Source organism: Taudactylus pleione, unplaced genomic scaffold (assembly GCF_031769625.1).
Source record: "Taudactylus pleione unplaced genomic scaffold, aTauple2 ptg000151l, whole genome shotgun sequence".
Taxonomy (NCBI): Eukaryota; Metazoa; Chordata; class Amphibia; order Anura; family Myobatrachidae; genus Taudactylus; species Taudactylus pleione.
Window position 1 is genome coordinate 4,835,876 of NW_028284553.1, and position 7,933 is coordinate 4,843,808.

General features: G+C 44.0%; 1 pseudogene; it reads right to left on the reverse strand.

Annotated features, from left to right (window-relative positions):
• Positions 1-2,841: 2,841 nt before the first annotated feature.
• Positions 2,842-2,960, reverse strand: LOC148522206 (5S ribosomal RNA; annotated as a pseudogene).
• Between the last annotated feature and the right edge of the window lie 4,973 nt (positions 2,961-7,933).

A 7,933-nucleotide genomic window follows, 5' to 3' on the forward strand; every position in this document is an offset into this window, starting at 1 on the left:
TGGATTGAGGAGTGGGTGCATCAGGGGAGGGTGTGGGAATGTGGATGGGTAGGACAGGGGAGGGAGGGTTTATTTGTATTTGGGGAGCAGGAGAGGGAGGGGAAATAGGGATGAGCAGGTCAGGGGAGGGTGGGGAAATTTGGGAGGAGTGGGCAGGGGAGGAGATGGTGGGAGTTGGGGAGAGGGGTCAGGCAGGCCTCCTTCTTTGTCTCCGTATCTGCTCCTGACCTAAATGATGTATCATTTGTAATATTAGCAAATATGTATACCCAAAAATATTTTAAAGCTAAAACATGAAACCAAAAGAAAATATTAATCGTGAGAAAAAAAAAACAAGGTGTCATTTAGGCCTAAAAAAACGCATACTGTACACATGCACACGCATTAATGCAAATTTACATTAGCAAAGACAAAAAGTAACAACAGATTGTCAGAGATATATAAACATTCAAATATCCACTTACGCCGATGGATCCTCATCCAAAGATGCCCAAGCAGGTGTGGGGACCGGCGTCGTAAATCGGACCACCGCTGTTCCAATTGGCCGATGGTCCGCCGAAAGCCAACTGCCCGCAGCCTGCGCCGTACGCGCGGCACTTGCGTTGGTTGGTGATTGGGGGCGGCATGTCCATTATACGGCGATCTATTATTTCCGTCAGCACCAGTAGCTCCCGCCGTGTGAAAGCACTGGCTCTCATGATGGCAATGTTTTTTTTTTTACACAAATCAGTTTTATTACAGGGACCCATAAATTTTGATTGGCTAATGTACTTTCATAAATAATATGAAGCATTCTATTGGTTAATGTGTGAGTCATGTGGACAACCCCTAAAAATATATTGTGACTTATGATTGGCTTGCTGCATTTGGATGCGTTAGCAACAAGCTGGAAATCAAACAATTTCATAATTTAAAATCAAATTAAAAGCTAAGAAAAAATAAAAGAAACTGCCTTTGGATTGAAAAAAAACAAGTTTCCCGTTAAAAGTGATTGGATTCTACGGACCAAAATGAACACAAAACAAACAATAAAGTTTATTGACATTCCAAAAAAAAACAACATTCAAAACTTACGAGCAACAATTAAGTCAATTAAGGTAATGATTGCCACCAATCGATTCACGGCAATCGACAAATGACAGGCCTACTTCCGGTCGTACTTGTGCGAGCGAACACTTCATCCAAAAACGAGTAGTGCGCTCGCTATTTCGGATGCTCGTTAGCTAGAGGAGGGGTAGTGGAAATAGGGGACAGAAGACTCGCTACGAGCGATCACTCGTACGAGCACTTGGTTTGACATTTGGACGGACGAACCACCTGCGGGCGAACGGCTGATAGCGTCCGGGTCTGAATCAGGCCCTTAGTGTGCAGCGACTTTAGTGCTATAAACAAATTAGCTAATTAGTATTAGCAATGAGCATATGAAGAAGAAGAAGTATACTGATGTGAATATCTTTCACATATTATTAATATGCAATTATGTTCTAATCTAGTGAACAATGTATAGTTAATAAATATAGAGAAAACTAAAACTTAGATGAAATGATAAAGTGTCAGTGCATCTGTGCAAAAAAGAGATATTTAAAAAGGGAACCTGTGTGCAGCATACAATAGCAGCACATGCTATAATAGGTCCCTTATAGTCTATGGGCAATTGATATACATTACCTCATTCTTAGGTACAACCCAGAGAAACAAGTGGTAATATGAAAAAAGGATAAAAACAATTTTATTATGCTAATAACAACATTCCATAAATATATCTAAAAAAGACTAAAAATAGAAAGTAAAATACACATATACAATGAGCAATATGGATTAAAAGAGGTAATTCATATTAAGTTTGTAATTTCTTAGGCAAGTTCATGTAAGGAAAGGGTATGGAGCTTCGTCTGATCCACAGACTTTGTCAAGGGAAATGTGGCTCCATAAGAAATCCTAGGGATATATACCCCACTAATTGGGGTCAATAAGTACTAATCAATGACCTCACTTCCTGTGAGCTGAGTTTAACCTGATAACTATAATTTAGGTGAATAAATACATGCAGCCTCTTCCAATTCACTCACTCCCATTCAGATTCCTTCTGATAGAATTTAGTCCAACAATGTATACTCAAATTCAGATATACATTTAAAGTAATGTCATTGACTACTAATCAAACACATATGCACAGATAACTAATATCTTATAGAAAATAAGTATATATCAACTTTCAATATTGCAAAATAACATTATTAGTAAAATACTTAAATTAATTTAGAAACATAAGAAACTGGATATGTTTATTATGCCGACTATTAGAATATTGCCCCAGCCCAGATGTTATGGATCTTCTGGAGACAAAGTACATAGCATGTATGAATGTAAAATATGTTGTGATTTGGGATATGAACCCAATGGTCAATATTACCCCCTTATGTAAAATATTTACTGCACACACTAAATAGTATTCATAGATATGTTGATATCTGAATAGCTACCTCTTTGATATAAATAAAAGTAAAAATAATAATGTATTTAAGCATTTGGGATTATTTTTTCCTTATTTATTATTCATTTCATAGGGGTGAAAATGGCTCTAGAATTTCCATGATGTTTCACGGGTATTGACTCTTTTCTTTTACATCACGTAGTGACTTAAATAGTTTGTGGGAGCCTTGCATGGTTCTTTCATTCTTCCTTCAAGTCCTCCAGGAGTCTAGTTCATTAGGAATGGATATATCTTTCAGTGAATGGTAGATAATGGTCCATGTATCCCTTCTCCTTCTTCATCTGAGGATGTTGCTTCCTTTTGTTCTTCTTATTCAGGGCCAGGGCTTCTGTATACATTCAAAGATCCATCTACAGCATCCAGACTTCCCAGGAAGACTCCCATCCAAGTACTACCCAGGCCCGACAACTCTTAGCTGCCAAGGTCGGATGAGATTGGGTGCTGAGAAATAGGTATGGCTGTAGATATCTAGGCAAATAGACTTACCCTGGATGACCTATTGTCATGATCTGTGGTTAAGCAGATCATATTGTTTGCAGCTTCTGTGTACAGTGTCAGGTGCATGCTATGTGATTCTCCTGTCTGTGCCCAGCACAGGTGCATCATTAAGGGAGGCTTGCTCTGGTTGGGCCCTGTTCTGTTAAATTCCAGCCAGCCCTTCATTCCATGACAGTGATAGAGTTTTTCATTCTTCCAGTTTCTAGTCTTCTGCTTGTCAGTCAAGTTCCTGAGACAGTCAAGCTGTGTATTCTTGGTGCCATTTATTCCATCCAGGTGGCTCCACATGCATCTCATCCACGCGTGCTGCTTGTACCATCTGGCATGCACAGTGTGCTTCCTACCTCAGAAACATCTGTCACCATCCGGCAGCTTGTGTCAACCCGGCGGCACCACTCACAATTTAACGCTCCAGGTGCGCAATCTTGTACATCGCCACCAGTATCATCCCGGTGGCACTGGTAGCTAGTCTGCATTCCTGGTGCGCAATCTAGCACACTGTCACCAGTGTCATCCCAGCGGCACTGGTAGCTACTCTGCATTCCAGGTGCACAATTTAGCACACCGTCGCCAGTGTCATCCTGGTGGCATTGCTAGCAGCTCTGAGTTCCAGGTGCGCAATTTAGCACACTGTCGCCAGTATCATCCTGGCAGCATTGGAAGCAGCTCTGCGTTCCAGTTGCGCAATTCAGCACACCGTCACCAAGGGAACAATATGATTTACCGCCGGATGCATGCAGACCGACAGAGGTGAAGATCCCGAACATCCTAAGGTAAGTATAAACTAACCTGATCCCCCCCCCATAACCCTAACCCTCCCTTAGGGGTGCCTAACCCTAACCTCCGCCCAAGGGCCTAACCCTAATTCCCCCCTCCCTGCTGCCTAAACCTAAGTCCCCCAGGGGGGTGCCTAACTCTAACACTTTCTTCCTCTAGCCTTAACCTAACCCCCTGAGGAGGTGCCTAACCCTAAGTCCCCCCTGGGTACACTAAGCTTAACCCTCCCCCACGCGGCTGTCCATGCCTGGCACCATGCTTACCTTCGATGAGTAACCCGGGTGTCGATCTCCCATCGTAGGTCTAATGACAGGTGTCGGGATATCGATGCCTGTTATTAGACACTTGCCAGGATTAGACAGTCGGGAAGCCGGTGGTCGGGATTAAGTCCGTCGGCTTCCCGACTGCTAACTGTTGCCCGTGTCATCCCGGCGACATTGGTAGCAACTCTGCGTTCCAGGTGCACAATTTAGCACACCGTCGCCAGTGTTATCCCGGCAACACAGGTAGCGACTCTGCATTCCAGGTGTGCTATTAAGCACACCGTTGCCAGTGTCATCTCGGCGGCACATGTTCTTGTTGCATACCACACCTGAGTCTCATCAGCCCAAGAGCTTGAACGGTTCTGTGGCCCCAGGTCTCTTTCAGCCCTGAAGGCTGCTGCAACAGCCCAAAAGCTGCTTCATGTCATCAGTCCCTTTGCCATGACTATAAAGGCCACAATCTGGAGCCCATTCTGACCCGCTCGCAAAATGCATTTGCTCACTGCAAAAAAGGGGCCGGATATTTAAATTATGCAATTGCACTGCGTGGCATAAGGACGCCCTCTATGTCTTAGCGAGCCATGGCACTGAGCGCTCGCAAGTGTATTAAGATGGCCCCTTTCCCCTTGCAACACACGTCATCTCCTGGAATTGTTTGATTAATCAGTAACATCGAGAGCCATCAGAGCTGCTCGCAGCCCTTGAGGTAACCTTACTCCATCGCAAGAACTGCGATCAGTGCAGGCTGAAATACATGCAGGTGACGTGTATGATGATGCAAGTTTGCTAATAATGCACGCCCTTTAAACAGCATTTTGTTGGCCTGACACACCTGTATTCGCAACAATACTCCCCCGTTTACAAGCACCTTCCCCTGTTACTACCCACAAAAGGCACTGTCACTCAAAGTAGTGGGTAATCTGTGTGCTACAAGTGCACGATTTCCCATCACAGAGACTGGCTTGCGCATGCACAATGTGAATTAGATGCATGCGTTTTGAGCAACAATCGCCCGGCAGCAAGCTATCGCTCCTTAGCAACTGGGTCTGAATCAGGCCCTCAGCCCCCAATGCTGCTCCAACAGCCCAAAGGCTGCTCCACATAATCAGTCCCTTGGCCACAACTATAAAGGCCACAATCAGCCCTCAAGGCTGTTGCAACAGCCGAAAGGCCATTTCACATCTTCATTCCCTTGGTCACAACTATAAAGGCCACAATCCAAGCAAGGCTGCTCCAACAGCACAAAGGCTGCACCACATCATCAGTCCATTAGCCACAACTATAAAGGCCACAATCAGCTTTCAAGGCTGCACCTACAGCCCACAGGTTGCATCAAATCCTTAACCCTTGGCCATGACTAGTACTATACATTCCAGCCCTCAAGGCTGTCATCAGTTGGCTCTACATTTATACAGTTGATTCCTCCAGGAATCACAAAATTATTACTTGCCACAAAAGATTTGTAGAGCCACAGATTGATCATGGAGCTTGGTCAGAACCCAGCTCAAATCCTTGCTGCCCAAATACAGGTCCTAACACAAAGGGTCCAGGAACTATCTCTCCGGGTGAAAGAGACATGGGCAGCTCCACCCTCAGCATCAGTTTCAGCCCCAGTTTAGCTCCCTGAGCCTAAACTTAACCTGCCAGATAATTTTTCTGGCAATCGTAAAGATTTTCACAACTTCGGGGAATGCTGCAAATTGGTGTTCAGGCTTTGGCCTGCTTCTTCTGGATCAGAGACTTAACAGGTCAGTATTATTATTTCTTTGCTGCAAGATGACCCCCAGACCTGAGCCTTTGGTCTACCTCCAGCTCATGGTGCTCTCTAAATGGTGTATGCTTTCTTTGACACTCTAAGCCTTCTGTACAATGAACCAGACAAGGCAGCATTGGCTGAATCAGATCTCTGATCTTTGTCACAAAATCAAAGAGCTGCAGAAGATTACTGCACAGAGTTCCTTAAGTGGGCCAATGACTCTGGTTGGAATGATCCTGCACTAAGAAGTCAATTCCATCTTGGTCTCTCAGATCAGTTAAAGGATATCCTTGTACAACATATGGTTCCGGAGACATGGGACGACCTCATGCACCAAGTCATTCATATTGATCACCGCATCCGGGAATGTAGAATAGAGAAGGAGCTCCCTACATCTGCTCCTTGGTCTCCTGTTTGGGTAACTCAACCGGATCCTGGAGAACCTATTCAGTTGGGTGCCTATCAGCTCACAGGGCCTCTGCTTATATTGTGGAGAGAAAGGGCATTCAGCCTGGAATTGTCTTGTTAAATCAGGAAAAGGCAATGTCTTGGTGTCTTAGGAGAGCTGCACCTAGACCTTTCATCTGTCTCTCCTGCAAATTCAGTCCTTATCTTCACCATCATTCAAGGTAGAGGCAGTCAAGTTTCTGTTCCAGCATTCTTGGACATCACAGCAGCAGGAATTTTTATGGACATCTCCTTTTTTTAATCATTTGGACTGGCAGCCGAACCACTTATACAACCTCTTTCAGTAGTTGCACTTAATGGAGAAGAACGTTCCAGAGTTGTCGTTATATCTTAGACATATCCCATCACATTCTTATTGCTCCAGTGTCCGCTGGCTCCATTAGTGTTGAGTCTTCCTTGGCTTAGAAGACATAACCCTGTCATTAATTGGCAAACTTGAGAAATTATTCAGTGGAGTTATTCTTCTTCCTCTAGCTGCATCATGCTTCCTGTCCATCTGGCTACTAAATTTCAGTCCAAATCGGCTCCCAGGATTCTGGGTCCTTATCAAGACTTGGCAGAAGTATTTTCTAAAAGAAAGGCAGAAACCCTTCCACCTCACCATTCCTATGTGCGATTGATCTCCTTCCTGGTGCTAAGCTTCCCAAAGGCAGACTCTCTGCTCTATCCCTTCCTGAAAGCAAGGCTATGGAGGAATATATCAAGGACGCTTTGGAGAAATTATTTATTTGGCCTTCCAAATCGGCGGTCAGAGTAGGCTTTATTTTTGTGCAACAGAAGGGTAGCTCTCTTCGATCATGCATTGATTTTCGTGGATTGAATAACATCACGGTTAAGAACTCCTATCCTTTGCACTTGATTTCAGTATTGTTTGTTAGACTTCGGGGGGCCTCCATCTTTGCCAAAATAGATCTCAGAGGTGCATATAATATGGTCCGCATCAGAGAGGGTAACGAGTTGAAAACGGCCTTTAACACCCATTTCAGCCATTATGAATACCTGGTGGTGCCATTCAGCCTGTCTAATGCCCCTGCTGTCTTCCAGGACTACATTAATGATGTATTGAGGGTATATCTCGGGGTATTTGCGGTAGTCTACCTCAATGATATCCTAATTTATTCTAGCTCTCTGGAAGAACATTGCAAGCAAATGAGACTGGTGCTGCTAAAACTCATGGAGAACAATTTATATGCAAAACCAGAGAAATGCGATTTCGAAGTTCAAGAAGTGTCATTTCTGGAGTACATCATTTCCTCTCAAGAATTCTCAATGGATCCAAGCAACGTTAAGGCCATCTTAGATTGGATTCAGCCTACCAATATAAAAGCAATACAGTGCTTCCTTTTCTTTGCCCTCTTATTACAGAAGATTTGACTATTCCTTTTCATTCATAGTCACAAATATTGTGGAGCTCACCAAGAAAGGAGCTGATGTCGCTAACTCGCCAGTCAAAGCTCTTCAAGCTTTTGACTCCTTAAAACTTGCCTTTACCTCCGCTCTGGTTCTTCGGCATCCCAATACTGACCTTTCATTTATTGTCGAAGTAAACACCTCAGTGGTTGGCGTGGGGGCTATACTATCTCAGAAGGATCCTGTGAATGGCAAACTCCATCCCTGTGCTTATTTCTCTCAGAAATAAGGAATTATGACATAGGGAATTGTGAGCTTTTGGCCATC